General features: G+C 42.9%; 1 protein-coding gene across 2 annotated transcripts in view; it reads left to right on the top strand.

Annotated features, from left to right (window-relative positions):
- Nucleotides 1–23071: 23071 nt before the first annotated feature.
- The window catches only part of LOC123511933 (protein amalgam-like), a 90061-nt gene continuing 87726 nt past the window's right edge, over nucleotides 23072–25406 (top strand). For both annotated transcript variants that reach the window (XM_045268037.1, XM_045268039.1), the window contains exon 1: nucleotides 23072–23483. The gene's annotated coding sequence lies outside the window, so the exon portion shown is untranslated. The remainder of the gene's footprint in view (nucleotides 23484–25406) is intronic.

The following is a 25406-nucleotide window of genomic DNA, read 5'->3' on the forward strand; positions in this document are numbered from 1 at the left end:
ATGAGTGTGTGTTTCACTGTTTGATCTGCTGCAGTCTCTGACGAGACAGCCAGACGTTACCCTACGGAACGAGCTCAGAGCTCATTATTTTCGATCTTCGGATAGGCCTGAGACCAGGCACACACCACACACCGGGACAACAAGGTCACAACTCCTCGATTTACATCCCGTACCTACTCACTGCTAGGTGAACAGGGGCTACACGTGAAAGGAGACACACCCAAATATCTCCACCCGGCCGGGGAATCGAACCCCGGTCCTCTGGCTTGTGAAGCCAGCGCTCTAACCACTGAGCTACCGGGTGTGTGTGTGTGTGAATATTAATGTACTAGTATATTTGTCTATCCAGTCTCTCTCTCTCTCTCTCTCTCTCTCTCTCTCTCTCTCTCTCTCTCTCTCTCTCTCTCTCTCTCTCTCTCTCTCTCTCTCTCTCTCTCTCTCTCACCAACATGCCCAAACAAGTAATAATCCACGTGTTGGTGTTTTCTTTCCTGGAGTGTTAATGTGTGTATAACTCATACACTCTCTTGTGACGCGTTGTATGTTCTCGATGGATATTTGTTCTTTTTTGTACCATTTATGTAAATGGATATTTATTGTCATTTATTGTTGTTGTGTTGATGTGTATATTTTTCAGTAAAGAATTGTTTTTCTGTATGTGAATCTCAGTTTTATGTCAATATGTGTCACTGGGTCTCTATTGTCTCATCGGCGGGTGTAAAGGGTTTCCTGCGTGCGGGTATCTCTTGTTCGTGTGGCTATTTGTTCATTCTAGGGAGGTCGATTCTTCACTGCATCGATATCTATTTTGCTATGGACGTTTCTTCTTTTCCTGTGTGTGTGTGTGTGTGTGTGTGTGTGTGTGTGTGTCCCTGCCAGCGAGGTGTCTGTGTGGTGTGTCCCGGCGGTGTATCAGGGTGACGGTGTTAGCTCGGCTCATCTCCCCAGCGTGACGGACTGGCAGACACAACTCCAGTTTTAGCGCGACGTGTGCCAGCTAATTATCCCTAATGAAGTCAAGGGGCTTCCCTGTATAAAGGTAATTATTTACTTTTAAGAACACGGTCTGCAACTATCAACTCTCAAACATCACGTAGATCTTGGCCCGTTGCAGACCCCGCCCCGGACCAGCGAGCCAGTGCCACCCCTTGCATGTGATTGGAGGGCGTCGCTCCTTAGTTCCTCCCCTTTGAGAGCCAGGCGTGTGGGAGGGCGGGGCTTGCTGGCTTATGACACTGGCCTCACTTTTACAGCCGCACCTCTGATGACGCCCGTACCTCACCACAAATGAATGAAGTCTGATAATATTACGAGGACAAGCATCGTAGGGTCGCAGCGTAAAGAACCCTCTGATGTACTGAGGCCCTGAAGGGAGAGGAGGAGGGAAGAGGAGAAGGAGGAGGAGTGAGAGGAGGCGTGGTTGTGCATGAAGAGGTGCCACGAATCGACCAATAAGCGCGTTAGGTATGGTCGAGTATCCGGCAACTGTTTACTAATATATGAGGAATTTCTATGATATTTCACGGGGCCTTTTCTCCCTTCCCCGGCGCTACAAACAAGGCATTGAAGACGCAGAGCAACAGGTAAAGACACACGCCCTGAATAGCAATGCAAATATGAATACCAACGTGCAACAAAACGCGCCCACTAAAATATTGATCCTCATGCTCAGATTCGGCTCAGATTTTTGCTTCTGTTTTGTTTGACTTGCTTTTTCTTTTGTTATGGACTCCCAATTGCTGTGCTGTGCTGTGCTGTGCTGTGGCTCTGTGGCTGTAGGGGGTTATTTTTTTTTTTTTTTACTTATTTCCTTTAATTTGTTGATTTTTCTTTCATATATGTGTATTTATTTTCTGTTGGGATCGTAATTTTCTAAGATTGTGGTTTTATCTTTTGCAAGTAAATAATCTTGCGTCACTTGCTATCGTTCGCTCTCTCTCTCTCTCTCTCTCTCTCTCTCTCTCTCTCTCTCTCTCTCTCTCTCTCTCTCTCTCTCTCTCTGAATGAATATATATTAAAATGTGAAATTGGCTAAATTAATTTACATTTTTATATACATAAGGGAAATCCATAAAATCGGTAGAAAAAATATGATTCAATTCCATTTTCTTTCAATTTATTTGCTTGGGAACAAAAACACTGAGAGCAAAGCCGTCAATGCGGGATATGAGAGTCATGAAAGGCGAGCACGACGGAACGCAAAGGAGAAACAAGCAGAACACGATGTAGGAGAGAGTAAGGAGACCCGCCCGCCACCATGGAACACAAAGAATGAACAAAAGGCAACAGTAGATGATGTCAGCGAGAGAAGAAAGACCAACAGAGAGACCACAAAGAAAATAATAAACAGCAGCAAATACAGGCGAGATTACGAAGATCCAACAACGCAGAATACAAAGCAAAAACAAGGACCATTAACAGATAGGCAAGAGAGAGAGAGAGAGAGTGTACAAGGACCAACAGATGTTCCGTAAATTCATAACCAGAGTATCGCAGCATGACGGAGAGACACACGTTTCCGGATTAAAAAAAAATGAGGCGACGAATAATGAGACAAGCGACAAATGAACACGATTCGGGAAGGACAGACTAGAAGCATCTGGGGTTCGGAGGACTGATGAAGGAGAGAGAGGAGCGAGGCGGGCTGACAGGCGAGACAGTACAGGGGTGAGAGAGGACCTTACAACTCAAAACACGAAGGAAAGCCAGAAGAAGGAGCCCGAATAAGGACGTATACTGGAGAAGATACAAGTAGAAAAGACAAGTGGGAAACGTTAGACATCAGAAAGGTTATGAAGGGGAATAGATAACAGCATGAGACAGTACCAGGGTGAGAGAGGAGTCCAGAACTAGAAATATGAAGGAAAGTATTGCCAGAATGAGAAGGTATTGGAGGAAACATAAGTAGAAAAAGAAGTGGGAGATATTAGACATCAAAAAGGTGAAGGGGATAGATAGCAGGGCGAGACAGTACTTGGGTGAGAGAGGAGCCCGGAACTAAAAACATGAAGGAAAGTCAGAAGAAGGAGCTAGAATAAGGAGGTACTGGAAGATATACGAGTAGAAGAGACAAGTGGGAGGCATTAGACGTTAGAAAAGTTATAATAGGGAATAGACAGCAGGTTGGGATATTACAGGGAAGGGAGAAGAACCTGGAAGTCAAAGCAAGAAGAGTGTAGCCAGACTAAGAAGATACTGGAGGAAACACGAGTAGTAGAGAGAAGCTGGAAGCATTAGACGTTAGAAAAGTTATAATAGGAAATAGATAGGAGGTGAGACAGTACATGGGTGAGAGAAGAACCTGGAACTCAAAACAAGAAGGAAAGAGTAGCCCGATTAAGGAGGTATTGAAGGAAACACGAATAGAAGAGAAGTAGGATGTTTTAGACATTAGAAAAAGTTAAAATAGGAAATAGATAGGAGATGAGACAGTACATGGGTGAGGGAAGAACCTAGAATTTAAAACAAGAAGGAAAGTGTAACCAGACTGAAGAGGTATTGAAAGAGACACAAGTATAGAAAAGAGAAATAGGAGGCATTAGGCATTAAAAAGGTAATGAAGAGGAATAGATGAGCAGTGAGAAAACAGACACAGACATAAGAACGATAAAACAGAAATAAAAACCCTGAAACCCACAAAAGAAATATACTGAAAAAAAACCGAAGAGATAAAAATACTTGAACCTAAAAAGAAATTGACACCAAAATTAGTCCTCCCAGGAAACCATAGAAAACGAGAACACGAACATTGCATATGAGACACAGAAGAGGAACAAATCTCCCAGTGACTCCCGCCCCTTCAGTGCACTAGAGAGCGAAGAGAGGGCGGGAGTGTTGAGTAGCGGCGATACACTCTTCACATCACACTGGCATATCGACGGAACCGCAGCGCCTGAGTAGCTTATAAGAAGGTGCAGAACAATAGGAAGGCGCGTGAGATTGAGGCAGTAGAGGGCGAGGCAGTCATATTTGGGTGTTGAAGGCTCTTAAGACACAAAGACACACGTAGAGGAGAGTGAAGGAGGGGGAGCAGAGGGGGGAGGGTGTTGGAGGGAGTGTTTGTATGTGGGTAAGAGTGGAAAAGAGAGGAAGAGATTTTTTTTTTGCCAGTTTTTTTTTTTATTAGTTTGAAAGACTGTTAAAGGAAATAATACTTCTCTCTCTCTCTCTCTCTCTCTCTCTCTCTCTCTCTCTCTCTCTCTCTCTCTCTCTCTCTCTCTCTCAACACCTCATCTCGTCCATTTCTTTCATGTACGCCGCACAATATACCGCAGAGAGAGAGAGAGAGAGAGAGAGAGAGAGAGAGAGAGAGAGAGAGGGGGGGGGGTGAGCACTTCGCTATATCACTGTTGTTATCCGAGAAGAGAACATGGAAGTGTGGCACGCGAGCGAGAGTGTTGTTGTTGTTGTTGTTGTTTTATACCTCTTGCTTTCATTACTTTCCATATTATTCTTGTTCTTTTCTTCTTCTTCTTCTTCTTCTTCTTCTTCTTCTTCTTCTTCTTCTTCTTCTTTTTTTTTGTTTTTCTTCTTTTTTCTGTTTTTTCCTCATCTTTTCATATTGTTGTTATTATTGTTATTTTTTTATTATTATTTTTATTATTATTATTATTATTATTATTATTATTATTATTATTATTATTATTATTATCATCATCATTATTATCATTATTGTCTTCTTTTCTTTTGTCATTATTATCATACTTGCCATCATTGCTTTCCATAGTTAGTTTTATTTTCATTCTTTTTCTTCTCATTTTTTTTTTTATCGCTATTCCTATATTCATTATCCTCCTTTCCGTCATTGTTTTTTTTTTTTTTTTCATCGCTCTTTTTTTTCTCATTATTCTTGAAGGAAAGGCATTTGTGGTGATCTAGTGACAAAAACAAGTAGATGAATGTTGAGTTTTTAGTTCATTAGCTAGTGTGATGCGACGGGCGGCTGTTGTTGTGGCTCAGGGTTCACCTAATGAGTGTTTCCAAGCCTCTCCTTGCTTCGCTGACCTGAATGGCGCTGTTTGGCTCCATCTCAGTACTTCGTTAGGTTATAGGAGGCACCAATGAATAGCCGCGTCATTAGCTTATAAGGTAACTTTAATTGGGATACTTTATGGACACACACACACACACACACACACACACACACACACACACACACGAATCCTATTTCTGGTGGCTTGAACCTTTCTTCCTTCTTTCCTTCAAAAACTTTATAAAAATGTTTTTGCGTCGCCCTCGCAGTTACTAAACTCATGCTCTCTCTCTCTCTCTCTCTCTCTCTCTCTCTCTCTCTCTCTCTCTCTCTTAGAACCACCTGGCGACCACCTGCGTATAAGATCTCTCCATCTTAGCCCTGAAATATACAGGAGGAGGAGGAGGAGGAGGAGGAGGAGGGGGGAGGAGGAAAAGAAGGAGAAAAAGAAGCGGAAGAGGAAGAAGAAGAGGAGTAGTAAAAAAGAAGTGAAGAAGGAGTGTTGACGTGGGAAGCAAATCGTAACAGTGAGTCAGTGAGACAGCACAATACGCGGCAGGAAGGTCGAGGAGTCACACCACACACACACACACACACACACACACACACACACACACACACACACACACACCCTGGAACTCCCGACGGTGTGCAATGAGCTGGGCGGGGGAGAGCCTAGCGGGTGGGAGGCGTTAGCGGAGATGGCAGACGGCGGCAGGTGTCGGGGCCCGGTACATACATCGATCTGCGCACATTACAACACAAGACCCACCCAGCCATCCACCCACCTACCCAGCTAGCGCCCACAAGCACAACACAAACAATAAGGACTTTAGGACCTCGCCGCTTCCACAGAGACGCAATCCACAGCCTCCCACGCCACTGGTACACCGCTAACAACCTCCAAAGGCTCCTTCCTCCCAGCTCCACCTACACAGCTAGCGTCCACAAGCACAACACAAACAATAGGTACTTTAGGACCTTGCCGCTTCCACAGAGACACAACCCAGAGCCTCCCACGCCTTTAGCACACCCCTAACCTCCAATGGCCCCACGTAGCTCCTCCCTCGTGGTAATATCATCTTAATACCTTCAATACTAGGACGCATTTTTTACCCTGAGATTTGTGTGCAATTAGACCATTTCATTGACATTAGGAAGAGTCTATGGAGGTCGGAAGATTAATGGCCAGAGTCTCCACTATTCAAATCCAGTACATAAGTTTCTGAAGCTGTGTAAAATCACCAAATAGTAAGCACAATGAGTCTGAAAACGTGACATGGTACTGAAGAGGTTTAATATCGTGTTTAATTCAGTCAAACACCCCCCCAAAAAAAATACGTAGACAAAAATGAAGGGACAATGTTGCGAAGAGAAGATAGAAGAGGAAAGAGCAAGAGGGAGAAGAAGGTAGGGGAGGGGAGAGAAGCACCGCAACTTGGAAGGAAAGAGGGAGAGAGAAAGGGAAAGGAGAGGGAATAAGGGATGCTGGAGGGTTAGGGTTAAGAGGAAAGAGTGTGTGTGTGTCTGGAATGAATGAACGTAACTGTGTGTTGGGCGGAAGACGGGAAATAGAGAGAGAGAGAGAGAGAGAGAGAGAGAGAGAGAGAGAGAGAGAGAGAGAGAGAGAGAGAGATACACAGACAACAAGTAGAAAAACCATCTTTATCTCCACAACAACAAACCTTACCTAAAATAAAAGAGAAAGACATGAAAACAGAGGGGAAAAAAGATAAATAAAGGGAATAATAGAAGAAAACAATGACTACAAGTGGGCATTCTGTGATCCTAAATGAGGGAGTCTGTTTTCCCCTTTCCCTCAGTCGAAAATAGAGAGCAAACAAAAAGACAAAGAGAGAGAGAGAGAGAAGGAGAGAGGAAAAAGAGAGATAGAACCGAGATTATGAGAAATAAGAACCACGGAAGAAAAGAGAACAAGAAAGAGAGAGAGAGAGAGAGAGAGAGAGAGAGAGAGAGAGAGAGAGAGAGAGAGAGAGAGAGAGAGAGAGAGAGAGAGAGAGAGAGACAAAGATATGAGAGGAGGGGGGTAAGGGAAGAGGAGACGGAATATGAGGAAAAAATAAAAGTCGTAAGAGGGAAGAGGAGGGACTGCATATACAAGAAGAAAGAGGAGAGAAGGAAGATGAGGAAGAGGAAGAGACGGAATAAGAAAAAAATAATAATAAAGATCGTGAAATAAAAAAAAAAATAGAAAGAGAGTTTACATGAGAGAGAAAGAGATAGAGAAAAGGAAAGAGGTGGAGACGAAACACGATACACGAAAGAAGAGAAAAGGAAAAAAAAAAGAAAGAGAGAGAGAGAGAGAGAGAGAGAGAGAGAGAGAGAGAGAGAGAGAGAGAGAGAGAGAGAGAGAGAGAGAGAGAGAGAGAGAGAGAGAGAGAGAGAGAGAGAGAGAGAGAGAGAGAGAGAGAGAGAGAGAGAGAGAGAGAGAGAGAGGAAAAAAAAACAAAGAATATGAGGAAGAAAACGATTAAAAAATATGACTCATAAAACAGACACTATGAATGAAACCACAATTTAAAAAAAGGAAGAAAAAAGGAAAATAAAGAAGAAAATAAAGAAAACTGAGGAAAAAAAAAAAACTCACCCTCGTAAAATGAGAAACGAGAACTTAAATTTTATAGTAAGAATGAATAAAGGGAAGAGAGAGAGAGAGAGAGAGAGAGAGAGAGAGAGAGAGAGAGAGAGAGAGAGAGAGAGAGAGGGAGGGAGGGTAATTAGAATGATGTGTCCTTAATTGATGATTCACACAAGAACGTCACCCACACCCGCGCCTCGCCATTAATCTCATCCTCCCCTTCCTTTTCCCATCTCGCATCTTCCCTTCCATCACAACCCTCCCCCATCACTTCCCTTCCTCCCCCATTCCCTTCCTCATTAAAATCCATTTCTATACATATTTTTCCCTCCATTTCTCGTCTTTTTATATATTTTTCTCTTTTTTTTTTTTTTATTCATCTTTGCTTTATCATCGTCTCCTCTTAAAAGTTCATCTCACGTGTTCTATACTCGAAGAAAATGAGCAACTGGATTAAGTTTGTTGGTTGAGGAATGAGGGAAGGAATGAAGGAATGAAGGAAGGAAGGGAAATAAGTGATGAAAGGGTAGAAGGATAAATGGGAGGAAGAAGGAAAGAAATGAAAGAAGGAAGGAAGGAAGGAAGGAAGGAAGGAAGGAAGGAAGGAAGGAAGGAAGGAAGGAAGAAAGGAAGGAAGGAAGAAGAAAGGAAGGATAGAAAATAGAAGGATGGATGAGAATAGGAAAAATAAAGAATAAAGAAAGAAAGAAAGAAAGAAAAGAAGAAAGGAAGGAAGCAGATGACACAAGACAAAGAGAAAAAAAAGAGAAACGAAAAAAAGAAAAACACACAAAATAACACCGAATAAACAACCCACAAAAACAAAACAAAAACAAATCAAAACAAAAATAGTGACAAATAAATTACCTTCTCACTCACCTTCACTCCACCAAAACCTTTCCAAACCCATCAATCACACCAACTCATTAATACCAACACACACACACACACACACACACACACACACACACACACACACACACACACACACACACACACACACACACACACACACACACACACACACACACAAAACACCAAGGTCTTCTCAATATCAAATCATTAATACACACACACACACACACACACACACACACACACACACAAAAACACCAGGGTCTTCCCAATATCAAGTCCCGAAAGTTACATCCATAATGGCATTGGGTCAGGAGGGTGAGCGGGGCGGCCAATATTGTGCTTGGGATGGTCTGGTGGAGGGCTTCTCTGCTCCCGTCACTGAGAGGAAGACTAGAGGAAGGAATGACTAGGGGGAGGACAAGAAGTTTACCTGGATGTTGCTTTAGAGGAGGAGGAGGAGAAGGAGGATGAAGGAGGAGGTGGAGGGGTATAAGGAGGAGGATTCATAGTACAATAGCGATGAAAGATTAAGGTAAAAACAAATTATAGGAAGAGGAAGAGGAGGAGAAGAAAGAGATTGAGGAAAAAAATGAGAAAATGATGAAATAGTAAGATAGAAAATAGGAATACAATTAAGAAGATGCTCTCTCTCTCTCTCTCTCTCTCTCTCTCTCTCTCTCTCTCTCTCTCTCCGGTACTGTACACTCCTCTCCTCTCTTTCTCCACCGCTGTTTACCTGTACACAAGACGCTGGGGAGAGATAAACAACTTCTGCTCTCGCTCTCTCTCTCTCTCTCACTCTCTCTTTCTCCTTAAAACGAGATGTTCTTCCTAATTGGATCAGGATTTAATTAACTGCTTAAATTATCTCCACCCACGAGTTCAAAAGTCCGTCGAGGGGAAATGACTCTAAAGGCAACCTGACCCAAGGATGGTAATCGCAGGGGAAGGAACCGCGTGTTATGTCCCTCTTCCGAGCATTCTGCAGGGGCCAACGCGGCTTATCTGGTTTGTCAGCTCCGAGGGGGTCCTAGAGGTGGGGCAGGGGAGGTGAGGGTATAGGGGCTTGTCTTCCCTAGTGTGGAGGGGAGGTGAGGGAGGCTGGGGGAGTATGGTACGGGCTTTGGAAGGTGTACTACAAGGTGGAAAAGGAGATGAAGGGATAAATGTGTGGTTTCTATGTAGTCTTTGGTATATATTTGTGCATTTTAACTCCTTCAATACCAGAACATATTTTTACCTTGAGATTTGTGCACGATTAGATCATTTTATTGACATTAGGAAAGGTTTATGGAGGTCAGAAGATTAATGTTCCAGAGTCTTCACTACTTTAATCCCCCACATAAGTTTCTGAAGCTGTACAAAATCACCAAATACTAACCAGAATGAATATGAAAACGCGTCATAGTACTGAAGGGGTTAAGTCAATGTGCAAAGGTGTCTCGAGGGTTTTGAGTGGAGAAAGAGAGACAAAATGGACGTGGTGTGTTTTTGAGTGTGATCTTTGCCAGTGTAATATATTGACAAGCTTTATGTCAATGTAGGAAGCCCAGATGAGATGTTTCGAGAGTTTTAGGTGTGGTAGAAGTATCACTAGGCAGAAAAAAAACAGACGTAAGTAAACATATGAGTTTTTAGTGTAATATTTGGCATTCAGACACATATTACCACTTAAAGAAGGGCAAGTGAAAAAGGATCAAAGACGAGGAGGAGATCTGTACTTGCGAGAGACAATGGCAAGAGATTTATTGCCGAAAAACGAAAGATGGAAAAGAAGAGATAGGAGACTGGAGATGAAGTAAACATATAGCAGGTGAAAGAAGGGCGAGAGATGAATGAACGCCTGGCAGGATTGATGGAGGAGAAGGATGGGAAGGGAAGAGAAGGGGAAGGGGAGAGCAAGGAGGAGAGAAGCGAAGGAAAGGAAGAAACGAGGAAGAAAAGAAGAATGTAGCTATGAGATGGAATACAGAAGGTGGAAAAAAAGAAGAAAATAAAGGAACCAGGAGAGAAGAAACGATTGAGAGAAGAGAGAGAAAGAGAGAGAGGACAAAATTTGACTATGAAGATGATGGAAAAGGAAAGGTGAATAAGAGTAAGGGAAGAGGAAAAGGGAAGAAGAGAAAAAGAACGAGGGAAGAAACGAAGGAGAGGGAGAAGAGGTGAAGAAAAAAAATAGTTAACAAGAATGGGAAATGAAGAGTGAGAAGGAGTAAAGAAAGGAGAAGAGAAAAAAGAAGGGAAGGAAGAAAGACAAAGATGAATAAGGAAAAAAAGGAATAAAAGAGAAGAAAACAATAACCGAGAGAAAGACTGAAAGGAAATAGAAAGAAAAAAAATGGAAAATAAAAAAAGAAAGCTGGGGAAACGATAGAGAAGAAAAGAGAATTGGGAAACAAAGACTAGATGAATAGAAAGAACAAGTGAAAGATATAATGAAGAGAGAGAGAGAGAGAGAGAGAGAGAGAGAGAGAGAGAGAGAGAGAGAGAGAGAGAGAGAGAGAGAGAGAGAGAGAGAGAGAGAGAGAGAGAGAGAGAGAGAGAGAGAGAGAGAGAGACAGCAGGAAGAGAATGAAGAAAGAAAGGAAAGAAAAAATGCCTGAAGCTACGATATTGAGAGAGAAACCTTAATTAATCGAATTTTGAATAACGAAGTAAGGCCTCTCCCTACAAGACAAGAGGCCCGTGACAGACACCTACAGACACCCACAGACACACACACAGACACCCACACACACAGACAGATACATATACCAGGCTGCACCCGCTGAGATAATGAGCTGGCGACGTTCAAGGGCACAGAGGAATCCAAAAGAAATTGCTTATCGGAAAAGTGACGTGGAGGACTAAGTGTGTGATGACATTAAGGGGGCAAATGAGAGGCGAAGTGGCAAGCTGCGTTCGACTTTTTGGGAATGAGAGAGGGATGAGTGGGCGAGTGGGGGAGTGATGCGTGTGATGGTAGGGAGAGGGTGAGGGATAGTGGGAGGGTAGGGAGAGGGTGATGGAAGGGAGAGGGTAGAGAAAAGGGAGAGAGAAGGGTGAAGGAAGAGTAAAAGAGAAGTAGTAAGGGTGAAGAAAGGTAGAGAGAAGGTAAAAAAAAAAAAGGGTGAGGGAGGGTGGAAGAAAAGGGTAAGAGAGAGAGAAATAGCGAGGATGCGGAGGGAGTAGAGAAAAGAGTGAGAAAGGGTGAAAGAAGAGTAAAGGGTGAAGAAACGTAGGGAGGGGTAAAGGAAAGGATGAGAGAAGGGTGAAAGAAGAGTAAAGGAGAGTTAGCAAGGGTGAGAAAAGGGTGAAGAAGGATGGAAGAAGGATAAAGGAGAGCTAATAAGGGTGAGGAAAGATGAAGGAAGCATGAGAAAGAGATGGAAAGGATTTAGTAAGGTTAGGAAGCGTGTAGAAGGGTGAGGAAGGGTGAGGGAGGGTGAGGAAAGGAGAAGGAAGGGTAAGAAAGGATGAATGAATATGAAGAAGGGTGAAATAAAGAACAGGAAGGGCTGGGAAGGGTGAGGAAAGCTTGAAGAGGGTGAGGGACGCCTGGCAAGGGTGATAGAGGGTGAAGGAAGCTAAAAAAAACTCCTTGGGAAGAGTAAAAAACAGTGAATAATGAGTTTGTAAGTGAGAGAGAATGAAGAAGATGAGGTAGGGTGAGGAGGCTGAGAGAGAGGCTGGGAGAGGCTACGGAGAGTAAAGGAGGGGGGAGAAAGGGTGAGAAATGATTAGGGTGATGGAAGGCAAATGATAAGTGGATGATGTGTGGATGTGATGAGAGGATTAGAATGGCATAGGCGATCTGAAGGTGACAGTATTAAGATAGAATTAATGGATCCTTTATCTTAAAAACTTAAGAAACGCACAATCTCTTCACCTCAACACAAGACTCATACAAGACAACACAACAAAATAACAGCAACATCCACTGGTGAACACGAAAATAAGAAGAAGGAAGAGAGAGATGATGAGGAGGACAAGGAGAAAGAGAGGAACAAGAAGAAGAATAGAACGAGAGAAAAAAAAGGACAGTGATCGGGCAAAGGTACAGATGATAGGAAGAAAGAGAAACAAGAAGAGGAGAAAAGGAGAGAGAGAGATAATGGAAGAGAGAAACAAGAAGAAAAAAAAAAAAGAAAGAAGAAAAAGAAGAACAATAAGAGAAACATACAAAGATGGAACAGATAATAGGAAGAAGGAAAAACACGAGGAGAAGGAAGAAAAGAACATATAGAATGAAAAAAAGAGAATCAAGAAGAAGAAAAGGAAAACAATAAGAGAAACATTAGATGGAGATGGAAGGTTGATACAGCGAAGGTAAGTGAGCTAGGGAGAAGGAATGGGGGTGGGGAATCAAGAGAGAGAGAGAGAGGGAGGGACAGAGAGTGAGGGGTGTGGAGGTGACCAGATAAGCGGTGGTCGAGGAAGCCGTATCGATTAGCTCTGTAATTGTGGCAAGTTAGTGTTCATTAGCAGCCACCAAAGTCTCTGGGATTGATCACCTTGCGGCCTGGATAGAGTGGCGGGCTGAGAAAGGCAGAGAGAGAGAGAGAGAGAGAGAGGGTGAGACGAGAACGAGGCGATGGAGGGGATGGGGGCTTAAGAGGGACAGAGAGAGAAAGGAGAGGAAGAATGGATTGTTAGGAAATGCAGAAGGAATGGGAGGAAATGTTTAGGTGAGTAAGAAATGAGGGAAGGAAGGGAAAAAAACAAAGATGATGCGATGGGGGGGAAGGGGGCTTAAGAGGGACAGAGAGAGAAAGGGAGAGGAAGAATGGATTGTTAGGAAATGCAGAAGGAATGGAAGAAAATGTTTAGTAGTGTAAGAAATGAGAGAAGGAAAGGCAAGAAGTAAGATTATTGTAGAGAATAGATTGGTTCAGAGAGAGAGAGAGAGAGAGAGAGAGAGAGAGAGAGAGAGAGAGAGAGAGAGAGAGAGAGAGAGAGAGAGAGAGAGAGAGATAAAAGCGTTCAGTAGTGATGTGATACTAGAATAAGAAAAAAACACAAGTAGAACGAGGAAGAAAAATTGAAAATAATACAAAACCACAAAAATGAAAAAAACCCTGATAATCGGAGAAACAAGACCCAAAAAATTGATCAGAACGGGAGAAAAAAAATTGAGAAATGAAAAGATTATGAAAGGAAAAGAAAATGATTGAAGAAGAGAGAGAGAGAGAGAGACGAAGAAAAAGGAGAGTAGATTTGCACAGAGGGGGAAAAAGAGCTAATTACGGAACAAATAAGGGAAGAGAGAGAGAGAGAGAGAGAGAGAGAGAGAGAGAGAGAGAGAGAGAGAGAGAGAGAGAGAGAGAGAGAAAGAAAAGTAGAAAATATAATAAAAAGACCAAAAACTAAATTACTTCAAAAGAAAAATGATAAACTAGGAAACTCCCGAGGAAAAAGAAATGAAGAAAAGGGACAAAAAATAATGAAGGGAAGAAAATAAATAAGAGGGAATGAAAAAAAGTGATGTAGAAGAAAACAAATAAGAAGAAAACAGAAGAAAAACCACAAAAAAGAAAAGTTTGATGAAATTAAATAGATAATTGAACGTTAAGAAAAGAAAAGGAAGATAAAAATAGAGAAATGGATGTTTGAGAGAGAGAGAGAGAGAGAGAGAGAGAGAGAGAGAGAGAGAGAGAGAGAGAGAGAGATCACTATTTATCATTCAACCATAAAAAAGAGACTAATATACGAATCTCTCTCTCTCTCTCTCTCTCTCTCTCTCTCTCTCTCTCTCTCTCTCTCTCATAAACATCCACCATATCAACACGGCTAGTAACCACAACAACTATGCCACAAATTACTCAAGCGTGTCTGAATGTGTGTGTGTGTGAGAGAGAGAGAGAGAGAGAGAGAGAGAGAGAGAGAGAGAGAGAGAGAGAGAGAGGGAGAGAGAGAGGCAGAAGGAAAGGGAATGGAGGGGCTTTGAGCTGGGGTGGCAGGAAGAACATGTGGAGAGAGAGAGAGAGAGAGAGAGAGAGAGAGAGAGAGAGAGAGAGAGAGAGAGCTGAAAGACAATTTATTACTTGCCTGCGTGAGAAATCAAAATAAAACCAAGAAAATAAAGAACAAATATAGAAAACGGAATCTTAGAATATAAAAAATTGAACCCAAACTAAAATAAAATAAGTTTGTAAATAAGAAGAAAAAGAAAAAGAAAATCGTGTTTGATTTTCCAAAATGATAAAAAAAATTCCATATAAAAACTGGTATATTTCTGTGAACTCTCCCTCCCTCTCTCTCTCTCTCTCTCTCTCTCTCTCTCTCTCTCTCTCTCTCTCTCTCTCTCTCTCTCTCTCTCTCTCTCTAAAGAAATGTCCACGTAAGGGAAATTCTAAAATAGTGAGTTTATTCTTTCCCTTTATTTACAATATCGACCTGACGTGTGTGTGTGTGTGTGTGTGTGTGTGTGTGTGTGTGTGTGTGTGTGTGTGTGTGTGTGAATTTCCATGCAGTCTCAGGTGCCACTAAAGTATTTCCAACACACGCACGAACGCACTCACACACACACACACACACACACACACACACACACACACACACACACACACACACACACACACACGCACACATAAAGCACCACATATGTCATTTATCTCTTAATCCGTCTAGAGAGAGAGAGAGAGAGAGAGAGAGAGAGAGAGAGTAGGGGGTGACTCTAATAACGGAAGGCAACCACGCTAGATGAATGAGCGTGCCTATGTGGTAGTAAAGTTGACCATAACAATGTGACGCCTCTTATACTTCTCTCTCTCTCTCTCTCTCTCTCTCTCTCTCTCTCTCTCTCTCTCTCTCTAGCTTCTTTCCTTTCCTTTCTTTTGCTTTATTTTCTTCTCTTTCCTTTCCTTCTTTCTTCTCTTTCATATTTTTTTTTCTATTTCCCTCCTTTTCTTCCTTCTCTCTCCCTCTCTCTTTTCTACCCCTTGTTTCCTTCTCCCACTTCTCCTCTCCCGTCTCTTCCTCTTCCTCTTTCTCTTTCCATGATTTTCTTCCATGCCTTTTCTTCCCTCGTCCCTCCTGTATATTTCTCTCAATTCCATCTTTCCTCTCAATTCCTCCCTATTTTAACCTCCCTTTCCTTCTCTTCCTGCATCGTGATTCACCTTTTTTTCCCTTTCCTCTTCACTCCCCTTCAACTGTTCCCCTCCGTCCTTCCCTTCAACACCCTTTCCTCCGGCGCCCTTCCTTTCCCTTCCTCCCTCGCCGCCCGTCTCGCGTCTCTCGCAGTGCTGTGGCGATGTAAAGTTTGGTGTGTCTGTCTTCATCAAGTGTTAAGCGACCATTAATTGCCAGTGTCCCGTCACCTGTCCGACTGAGGGGAGAGAGGGAGAGGGAAAGAGAGAGGGAGAGGGAGGCAGGTGAGATTAAAAAGGTAGGTAAAGTTAGGTGTGTGTTGGGTTAGCTTAGAAATTAGCGGAGGGAGTCAAGTTGTTTTCAAATTATTAGGTTAGGTTTTGTCTCTCTCTCTCTCTCTCTCTCTCTCTCTCTCTCTCTCTCTCTCTCTCTCTCTCTCTCTCTCTCTCTCTCTTACTCAAACAAAAGCAAAGATTTCATGCATTTATTTGTATCAGTCTGTATCTTCCTACGTGTTAAATTCTTTCCATATCCCTCTTCTCTCTTCTCTCTCTCTCTCTCTCTCTCTCTCTCTCTCTCTCTCTCTGGGCAACGGACGCCAGCAATAACTCGGCGTTCTGTCAATACCACCACAAACTCTCCCACGCTCACAAATTCCATAAAAAGAGAGAGAAATTGACCTAAAATACAGTTCAGGACAATTAAGCTCACTCAGTGCACGGCGGCGGACCAATAAAAGTTTCCCAGACGAGCTGGCTTGACCCTCTGCTCCCTCTCCCTCTCCCTCTCCCTCTCTCTCTCTCTCTCTCTCTCTCTCTCTCTCTCTCTCTGTGTGTGTGTGTGTGTGTGTGTGTGTGTGTGTGTGTGTGTGTGTGTGTGTGTGTGTGTGTGTGTGTGTGTTTCTGTTTCCATTTTTTTTTTCGATTTTTTCTCTCTTCTTTTTCCTGTATGTCCGTTTCTTTCTTCTCTCTCTCTCTCTCTCTCTCTCTCTCTCTCTCTCTCTCTCTCTCTCTCTCTCTCTCTCTCTCTGTGTGTGTGTGTGTGTGTGTGTGTGTGTGTGTGTGTGTGTGTGTGTGTGTGTGTGTGTGTGTTTGTGTGTGTGTGTTTCTGGGTTTCCATTTTTATCGACTTTTTCCTTCTTTCTCTCTCTCTCTCTCTCTCTCTCTCTCTCTCTCTCTCTCTCTCTCTCTCTCTCTCTCTCTCTCTCTCTCTCTCTCTCTTCCTTTACACTCCCTTCTATTTTTTTCATCCTCCGTTTCTTTGTTCTCTTTTTTTTACTCCAGCAAGTGTTTCCTTTCCTCTCTCTTGGCCAAATGGTCTTTATTGGCTTCCTCAGTAACGTCCTGGCTATACAACGTAAGGGAGTCTGGCCAGTGTTCTCCTCTCTATGGCGTTATGCAAGCCACGTTACTTAACCATTTGTCTTGGAATCTCGCTAATTTTTGCCCTCTGTAAGCGCTTTGGTTTGATTTGTTTTGACTGTGTTAGTTAAGTGTATGTCTTGTAGTTTTCTTATTTATACCATGTGTGGTTTTCACGGGAATTTCTGGGCTAAATGGGTATACTTTTTGGGTTACCTCCTATCTCAAAGCCCACCCGCTAGGAAACTGTTGCCCCGAGTGAGGAAGCATAACCTACACTCGGACCGTGGACAGGATTCGAACCCATGCGCTTGGAGACCCCTCGGATCCCAAAGCACGTATGGTTCCACGGTTCCCAAGTTAGGTTTTGGTTAGGTAAGCGTTGTTAATTAAGCTGCGAAAGTGGTGAGGTTTAACGAGGATAGAAATGTATAAGAGAGTAAGGGAAATAGCAAGAAGTCCTCAGATATACGAAGACAAGAATACATAAAGGAAAAAAGACAGAAAGTTGAGTTTTACAAATAGGAAATGAATGAATAAAGACGAGTAAAGGGACACAAGAAACACAAAAATAATAAGAGAAACCGCAACAAGTAAACAGACAAACGAATATACGAAATAAATAAACAAATATAGCGAAAAACAAATGTCTGAATCCTGTATAAAGAAAAGAAACGAATATATTAAACTTAACCACTATAGAAAAAAAAACATTAAAAAAGCAGGATAATACAGCATCAAAGAGCCATCAACCTTACAAGTACACAGAACCACCTAAAACCAGTCAAATAAACACATATAGAGAAAAACAAATGTCTGAATTCTCTATAAAGAAAATAAACCTAACCACCATAAAGAAACATAAAAAAAGACAGGAAAATAAGAGAAGCATTATGGAGCCATCAACCTTACGAGTACACAGAACCACAAACAAACCAATTAAATAAACACATATAGAGAAAAACAAATACCTGAATCCTCTATAAAGAAAAGAAACAAATATATTAAACCAAACCACCATAAAAACATAAAAAAAGGGAGGAAAATAAAGCATCCAGGAGCCATCAGCCTTACAAGTACACAGAACCACTCACAACCAGTCAACCACGAACCAAACATCACATCACTCAACCAAACCAAACCAGCCCCACAAACCTATAAATGACCCACCTTGCAGGCCCCAATAAGCCCCAAAGAAGCCCCAAGGAAGCCCTAAAGAAGTCCCTTGGAAAGCCACGCGCCACAAACCAGCCTCTGCTTGTGAAGGGGAGACGGGAGACGAGAAGAATGATCAGCCACAGACCATCACGGCTACACCTAATCTGTATCTTGATGTTTTCCCCGTTTGATCTCAGGATGACTAGCGCAGCGGGGATCGAGCGGGGCCGGAGCGGTCTGGGAAGGAGGTACAGGAAGAATAAGGAGCCGAGATGAGTCTGCGGCGTAAAAGGAATGAGAGGGCCAGGGAGAGGGGAGGTGACGGGAGGAGAGGGGGAGAGGATAATGTTATGTAGCTTCAGTCGTCTTATGGGTTACTAGCTTATTTGTTGCTTGGATATTAGTTATAGTAGTAGAGGTAAGTGGTGACAGTGGTAGGGGTGGTGGTGGTGGTGGTGGTGGTGGTGGTGGTGGTGGTGGTAAAGGTAGAGGTAGTGGTAATGATAGTAGTAGTAGTAGTAGTAGTAGTAGTAGTAGTAGTAGTAGTAGTAGTAGTAGTAGTAGTAGTAGTAGTAGTGGTGGTGGTGGTGGTGGTGGTGGTGGTGGTGGTGGTGGTGGTACTGGTGCTGTTAGTAGTAGTATAAAGTCCCTCCATTTTAATTATCTGCCCCCAACGTGTCTGATAATAATAATAATAATAATAATAATAATAATCCCCAACATTATAAAAAACACCACACGTATTTAAAATGAACTTCTCCCACTTAATTACTTCATTATTCACACATATACTTTTTCACCACCTCTCTCTCTCTCTCTCTCTCTCTCTCTCTCTCTCTCTCTCTCTCTCTCTCTCTCTCTCTCTCTCTCTCTCTCTCTCTCTCTCTCTCTCTCTCTCTCTCTCTCTCTCTCTCTCTCTCTCTCTCTCTCTCTCTCTCTCTACACACACACACACACACACACACACACACACACACACACACACACACACACACACACACGATCACTAAATACCACCACCACCACAACCACCACCACAACAAAAAAAAAAAAACAAGACCATAACAAAACCACCTTTAAATTATAGTATCATAAGAGCCAAAGTTAACTGGATCACGTTTACCTGAGATGGCAGTGAGTTACCTACAGCCTTCCGCCCACCTGTGCATACGTGAGGCTTGGTAAAATTAATGTTTAGGATCAGTCTTATTATAAATGCCCAATACCTCACCTTAATAGCATCCAGTGGCCACATATTTCATTGGGTGAGGTATATTTATGTCTCCAATGAACAAAACAAGCGAGGCGGGATGAGGAGGACGTGAGGGAGGGCAAGGAAAACAGATGGACAGAGGAAAATAAAAGTAAGATATGATGAATGAGGAAAGACGAAGAAAAGAGAGAGAGAGAAAAAAAAAGAAAGAGGCAAGAGAAAAGAAAGAAAAGAGAAGTGGAAAGAGAATTAAATAGCATATGATAAATGATAAATGGAACAAAAAAGGTAAAAATGCAAACCAGAAGAGAAGGAAAAGAAAAGAAATAGGTAAACTAAAGAAGGCATGAATAAAGAGAGGTAAGAGAGCAATAGAGGAATGAAAGACAAGGAATAAGCAGAGTGACTGATTAACATTGTCTGAGTGGAATGAGAGAGAGAGAGAGAGAGAGAGAGAGAGAGAGAGAGAGAGAGAGAGAGAGAGAGAGAGAGAGAGAGAGAGAGAGAGAGAGAGAGAGAATATATGAGAGAGAGAGAGAGGGAAGGACAGGAATTAATATATGAGGGAGGGAGCGAGAAGGGAAGGACTGGAGAGTAAGAGAGAGAGAGAGAGAGAGAGAGAGAGAGAGAGAGAGAGAGAGAGAGAGAGAGAGAGAGAGAGAGAGAGAGAGAGAGAGAGAGAGAATGTTCTATTCTATAATAATCTATTCACCACTACTAATAAAACACCACATAAAAATTAAGCAAACTAAAGAGAGAGAGAGAGAGAGAGAGAGAGAGAGAGAGAGAGAGAGAGAGAGAGAGAGAGAGAGAGAGAGAGAGAGAGAGAGAGAGAGAGAGAGAGAGAGAGAGAGAGAGAGAGAGAGAGAGAGAGAGAGAGAGAGAGAGAGAGAGAGGGTCGGAGTACAAACCACGACATTTTGCTCACTCATTAAGATAATTGAGGTCCTTAGTGAGAGAAGGGGCCGGGGGGGGCTGAGGACCGGTTATCTGTCCCTCCCAGAGCCAGGTGGGACCCGTCTGCCCAGGCTGATAACACGGCGAAGGCGAAGACGAGACCCGGAGCAGTTGGCGCAGGAGTGGTGGTGGTGGTGGTGGTGGTGGTGGTGGTGGTGGTGGTGGTGGTGGTGGTGGAAGCAATGGGGAAGGGACATGAAAATACTCGTAAAAAGAAGAGAAAGAGAAATAACAAATATATAAGAATGCGACGGAATAGGAGAAAAGTGAGAATGATGAGAGGATGAAGAGAAAGAGGAGGAGGAGGAGGAGGAGGAGGAGGAGGAGGAGGAGGAGGAGGAGGAGGAGGAGGAGGAGGAGGAATAGAAGAAGGAGAAAAAAACAAGGAGGCAAAATATATGAAGTAGGGGAAGATGAAGAAGAAGAAATGGGAAGACGATGAGAGAACACAACATAAAAAAAAAAAAAATGAACAAAAATAGTTTGAAAACGAAATCAAAACACACGAAGTAACTAAAATGGGACGAGAACAACAAACACACGAAAAAAAAATGAAAAGGAAAAAAAAATCACCTTAAAAGTATGAAAGAGATTACAAGATTATGGGAGAGAGTGGCGGTATGGAGGAGAAGGAGGAGGAAGAGGAGGAAAAGGAAGAGGAAGAGGAGGAAAAGGAAGAGGAAGAGGAAGAAGAGGAAGAGGAAGAGGAGGAAAAGAGAGAGGAAATAAAGAGAGGGAGAAATCACCACCACCACCACAACATCAACCACCACCACTACCACCACCACCACCACCACCACATCACACCACCACCACCACCACCACCACCTCTCGGCCAGTGATTACGGAAAGCGGAGCCGACAGTCATTCAGGAAATTATTAAAACGACGATCAGGGGGAGAAGGGGAAGCTGCCCACTCCTGTGATTGCAAGGAAGGGAAGGAGGGGAAGTGGGAACAAGAGGGGAGAGGCGAGGGGAGACGCTGGAGCCGGGGCATGAGGGATGGAAGGCTGTGTAGAGGGAGTTGATAGCTGAGGGGTTAGAAATATAATGAAAAAAGGGAAAAGAGAGACAGAGAAAGAGAAAGAGAGAAAAATGGAAGGGTTAGTATTAGTAAAAATGTGAATTGCGTTATTTTTGTTAAGGGAGACGCATTTTTACCTTCAGTTTTGGGTGATTAGATCATTTTATTGACATTAGGAAGGGTCTATGGAGATCAAAAGATTAATGGCCACAGTCTTCCCTATTTTAACCCCTTCAATACTAGAACGTATTTTTACCTTGAGTTTTGGTTATGATTAGACGATTTCATTGACATTAGGAAGCGTCTATGGAGGTCAAAAGATTAATGGCCACAGTCTTCCCTATTTTAACCCCTTCAGTACTGAGACGCATTTTTACCTTCAGTTTTGTGTGTGATTAGACGATTTTATTGACATTGATGGCCACAGTCTTCACTATTGTAATTCCCCCACTTAAGTTTGTGAAGCTGTATAAAGTCACCAAATAGTAAGTAGAATAGACACGTCATGGTACTGGAGATAATTTTAGTGACATTTGAAGAAACGAAGGATTATTTGTCAGTGGAAGAAATAAAAACACAAATGAAAACACAAAGATAATACGAAGTTATTGAATTCTAACAGGAAAAAGAGCAAAGTAGAGAGAAAAGAGAGCGTTAGAAAGGAGAGGAAATAGGACTAAAAAAATTCGAACACTTTTCTTCTCATATATGAGCTAAAAACATGACCATCTTTCAGGAAACACGCAGATAATGGAAGGTTGTGTAAGGAAGAGGAAAACTAAAAGTGAACTCGGGAAAAATAACCTTAAAAAAAGAACTGGAAACGATGAAAATAACACTGAAAGGGGAGTAGAGAATTTCCTTTTATTGTGAGGGAAGGAGAGAGTTTTGCATCTTTGCCGGTGTGATCTGAAAAGAGTGAATTAGTGCTAAGATGTGAGGAAAATTAGGTTAGGTTGAGTTACGTTTGGTTAGGTTAGGTTAGATTAGGTCAGGTTGGATTAAGTTAGGTTAGGTTCGGTTGGGTTACATTAGGTTAGGTTAGGTTGAGTTTGGTTAGGTTGGGTTAGGTTGGATTAAGTTAGGTTAGGTTAGGTTGGGTTGGGTTGGGTTAGGTTAGGTTAGGTTGGATTAAGTTAGGTTAGGTTAGGTTGGGTTGGGTTGGGTTGGGTTAGGTTAGGTTAGGTTAAGTTACGTTAGGTTAGGTTAGGTCAGGTTGGGTTGCACTTTTGGGGGGAGAGAGAGAGAGAGAGTAGCAATGACAAAATTAAGATAATAGATGAACACAAGAGTAATCGATACATAAAATCAGTCAATGAATAAAAACACATATAAACAAATTAAAAAGATAAAAAATCAAACGAAACACAAGAAAAGAGAGAGAGAGAGAGAGAGAGAGAGAGAGAGAGAGAGAGAGAGAGAGAGAGAGAGAGAGAGAGAGAGAGAGAGAGAGAGAGAGAGAGAGTGAGAGAGAGAGAGAGAGAGAGAGGAAAAGCAGGAAATATTAACTGAAGCCATTGTCTGATAGGATGCAGCGGCAGGAAAGGAGGAGAGCGATGCATAAAAATCCATTACAAACATGTGGGCAGCAACATTTTCTGATTATGACCTGTGGCTTTATAGACTCTGACATCTGGTGACATAAGAATCTTAAGAATTGAGACAAGAGAATCCAGGAGGGAGGGGCGGGCACGAAGCAGGCTGGAGTGCGGAGGAGTGCGCGAGGGGAAGCAGGAAAGAGGGAGGGAAAGAAAGAGGGAGGAAGGAGGGAAGAGGAGGCTGGTGGAGAGGCGGGATAGGTTGGTTGAGGCTGCTGGTCCGCCCCGGCAAGCCACACCGCCTCCAGCCGCGGCCCGCCGTCGTCACCGGCAGCGCGCACACACTCAGTCACGGCGCGTCACTCTTCCCGCTCCCACACCGCCTCGCAGCACTGACTTGTCCGCCGCGCCTCCGTCTTACAGCAGCCTCACACAACGCGGAGAGAGAGAGAGAGAGAGAGAGAGAGAGAGAGAGAGAGAGAGAGAGAGAGCCCTGGGAACATTTACACTGGTGGTGCGAGGCGAGACGGAGATGGTGACGGTTCGCACGCGTCACCCCGGCATGCGGCGCGGTTGTCCCCTCGTGCGTCAGGAGTGGAAGGTGTAGTGGTGTGGCGACGAGTGTGGGCTCCTTCTCTCCACCACGTGCTGCACGCCCCGCCATCGCTGGGCTGTCGATGCGCCCCTCTAGCCGCCGCCGCCGCTTGACTCGCCCGCCCGATCTTCCACAGGTAATCTGGTACACCTAAGTTAGAGTCTGTTGCCATGGTTACCTCTAATTACCCTCTAGGTGGCTCCTCGAACTGCCTCTCTAACCCTGCCGAGCCTCTCACCGTCGCTGATTCAATCCCATACCTATTGTTCGGATAATAACGTTAAGCTTGTCAGGTGCACGGCGACGCTGCGGTGCTTCGTGTTTTGGCGGCCTGGCCAATTAACCATCACAGGATAGGTAACGGGAATGTGTGTGGCGGTACACTATCGATCAGCGAGTGCCTGCAGTGATGGCTCTCCTTGTCTTATTGGTGCTGAAAGACAGACATCACAGTTAACAAGAAAGGTAACAAGAAATAGCGCTGGTACAGTACGAGTCGCCGGGATTCAGAAACGCTTTCCCCTCTCACTATAATTTTTCAAGGCCACAGAGACAACTAGCCGGGTTTTCAAGACAGTTTCTCCTTTTATTTAACTAGAAATTTTACCAGTCTATCACCAAAACCATAAAAATACTCTTAAAAACACGACCATCTTCAACTGGAGCCCCTGGAAAGCAGTGACGGTGAGAGAACAAAGCGTTTCTGAATACGGGGAATCTCACAGTACATCTCATTCGCCACTTTTTTTTTGCTGAAAGAGAAATAGCAAAGTTCCATATTCGATCTCATGTTTTTCTCCACCATATACAAATTAGCGTAAGTTATTTGAAGAAGGGTAACGAGGAAAGTGCAGCAGTATATTGTCGATCAGTGAATGTATGTACAATCTTTCTTCTTGGTCACTTTATTGAAAGAGAAAACTAAGTCTAATGTTCAATTCGTTTTTTTCTCCTCTACATTGAAAGTTTGTCCATCGTTAGCCATTCTACAAAACGGGCTGAGAAAGACGGTAGGTGTAACTCATTGGCCAGTCAGTATGTGTTAGTATTTCTGTCACATTATTACTGAGAAGAGAGAGAGAGAGAGAGAGAGAGAGAGAGAGAGAGAGAGAGAGAGAGAGAGAGACAGTATAAGTTTGCCATCCAATTTGTACTTCCCCGTCTCTTTACTACGAACACTCAACTACACTCGTCTCAGAACTAACTTTTTGTGTGTTAAAGTTTAATGCATCCTCAGAAATCAAATTATCTCTTTTAATGATCTATGTGATATATTTTGCCCTCTCTCTTCACTATATAGCTTTCGCCTCTCACTGAATACATGTTGAGTTGTGTAAGAGGTCGGCCAATTTTCAGAAACTCTTTGCTCTCTCACCACGACTATTTTCCAAGGCTACAGAGGTGATTGGCGAGGTTTTCAAGAGTGTTTTTCCTGTTGATAATGCAGAAATCTTGTCAATCTACCTCTAGAAACATAAAAACACCTTAAAAATCTCGTGTAAATTTAAATAAAGCCTTTTGAAATAGGGGAGGTGGAGCACAGAAGTATTCAAGAATAGAGCCTGAGAATGTGAAGGTCTGCTACCGTTTTTTTTTTTTTCTGTTTTCTCTTTTTCCTTTATCCGTTAGCGTTGTATGTCTTAAGGAATGTTGCGGTTGATTGATGTTACCTAATGGATATTCAAGTTCTGTTGTAGCACTTTATTTATTCTAAGAGTAGTTTTATTTTTAGCAGCGCAAGTTAATCGAGAAATTTAGCATCGGAGAAGCAAGATGGAAAAAAGGGAAGTGATTCTTTGTCGGAAGTCTGTCAAAATGTTTTAATTTTAATTCCTAAGGATCAAAAGAATACACATGTATCTAAATTACATGTAAAGCTGGAATGAATATCAAGGAAAAGATTTGGTGTTTTCTATAAAGAAGAAATTGATGGAACGTCACAACTTATTATGTTAGAACCGTCCTTTAGATTTTCCTTGCAGTATTGAAGGCCACTAAAAAGAGGTCCCTTCTGTTCGCAAGACAACACAGCTTCCTCCTCGTTTTCATGTTTTGCTGC

Source organism: Portunus trituberculatus, chromosome 32 (genome assembly GCF_017591435.1).
Source record: "Portunus trituberculatus isolate SZX2019 chromosome 32, ASM1759143v1, whole genome shotgun sequence".
NCBI classification, from domain to species: Eukaryota; Metazoa; Arthropoda; class Malacostraca; order Decapoda; family Portunidae; genus Portunus; species Portunus trituberculatus.